We start from the raw sequence: 2,191 nt of genomic DNA, 5'->3' as shown, positions 1-2,191 counted from the left end.
TCATACTCCTCTCTTACATACAACGCAACTCCCCCACCTTTTCTGCCCTGCCTGTCCTTCCTGAACAGTTTATATCCATCCATGACAGTACTCCAATCATGTGAGTTATCCCACCAAGTCTCTGTTATTCCAATCACATCATAGTTCCCTGACTGTGCCAGGACTTCCAGTTCTCCCTGCTTGTTTCCCAGGCTTCTTGCATTTGTGTATAGGCGCTTAAGATAACTCATCGATCGTCCCTCTTTCTCAGCATGACAGAGGAGTCCTCCCCTCTTGCGCTCTCCTGCTTGTGCTTCCTCCCAGGATCCCATTTCCCCACTTACCTCAGGGCTTTGGTCTCCTTCCCCTGGTGAACCTAGTTTAAAGCCCTCCTCACTAGGTTAGCCAGCCTGCTGGCGAAGATGCTCTTCCCTCTCTTCGTTAGGTGGAGCCCGTCTCTGCCTAGCACTCCTTCTTCTTGGAACACCATCCCATGGTCGAAGATGCATGCAGCATCCCCTACGTTTTCACCAAATACACTCGTATACATCTAACAATCACTTTGATCTCTACTAATACGCAAGTGGATTGGCCTGGCTTCCAGCTATGAATCTGTAAATTTTTGGTGAGGCCTGGGGCTTTGGCATGAGCTGTCACCTGATCTGCCCACATCACATCCACAAACAGCAATACCAGCCCATATATTTTCACTGAGCAATGATTTCTAGTTTTTTTTATTCCATCTAATTAAAACCCTATAGTACAATTCCACCCCCTTTTGTACTTAAGCCATCACAGCTCATACTGTATATGAATGGGTGACAGTGGATGGATCACTTGATGATTACCTGTTCTGTTCATTCCCTCTGGGGCATCTGGCATTGGCCACTGTCAGAAGACAGGTCATTGGGCTAGATGGACCTTTGGTCTGACCCTGTATGGCCGTTCTTATGTTCTTAACAAATGAAGGAATAGAAGAGGAAAGTGTGCCATTTGGTGTGCGCAGGTTAGGGAATTATTTACAAAAATAAATATTTGTAATAAGTTATCAATTACAAAAGAATTGGGGTGGGGGGAATCATATGTTACGAAAGTCCAAAATGGTATTGAATGTTATAGGAACCTATAACTGTTTTAGGTATATGGATTCTTTGGGAGTGAGAACAGCAAAAGTATGAAGCTAGCGCTCCCTAAAGGCAAATAAAAAGCAATCCAATATGTATTTATTTTAATTTAATGTCTTTTGGGTGCATAACTCATGATTCTTGAATACTTGACTACTCAATTTACCTTGGGCTTATATGCCTATATTTAGTAAAAATTACAGAAGGATTTCATACAAGGTATTATCGTGCCCGTGTGACCAGATTTTTAAAGGTTTTTAGGGAATTAGTGCATCGAGGTGCTTTCAACCTTTAAAAATTTGATCTGTAGTATTTGGGAACCAAGTTCTATGCACAAATGGTGATGTGAAAAAGTGCTGAATTGAGAGGAAAAACAACAGTGGATAAAGGCAGTCCCCACTGGTGGATTAAAGGAAAGAGTAGATGTTTTGACACCAACCCAGGAAATCAGTCGGCCTTGACCTTGCAGGCTCCCAAAGAATAAACTTGTTATTAAAAATTATTTTTAAACATTAAAACTACAATACAAACAGGAAGTGCTCTACCAGAAATACTGTGAGATGTGATGGCTGAAATTCCCAGCAACATGATATTCTCAATGCTTATTCGCTATTAAAGATATGCACAAGGATGCAGAATGACAGCTGTCTGCACCATGATAATGAAGATAAACGATGAAGTGCTAAAAGGAACAAAAATAACATTTTGCCAAGTAAATAATGTAAACAGCATTTCTAGCGGATTGCAACCAGAACAGCTGCTAGACCAGTACAGCCTACGGCTATGAGGCTCTATGCAGACATATACACTGATAAGGGATCCCTTGAAACACTAAAACCACGTATGACAATGATAATGTTTGGAGGGGTGTGTGTCCAGTCTACTTCAGCAGCTCAATGCGCCTTGGTCCTGCTAGTGAAGGCAGGGGGCTGGGCTCAATGACCTTTCAAGGTCCCTTCCAGTTCTAGGAGATGGGATATCCCCATTTATTTATTTAATTTCTATTTCCGACAGGGAAGAAGCGGCTTTATCTAGCAAATGGGATGCAAGGTGCCTTTAAGAAAAGAGCCCCGGGACGCGGCTCGGAA

The sequence above is a fragment of the Chrysemys picta genome, chromosome 16 (assembly GCF_011386835.1).
Source record: "Chrysemys picta bellii isolate R12L10 chromosome 16, ASM1138683v2, whole genome shotgun sequence".
Classification (NCBI taxonomy): Eukaryota; Metazoa; Chordata; order Testudines; family Emydidae; genus Chrysemys; species Chrysemys picta.
Note: the sequence above shows the minus strand (reverse complement) of the source record.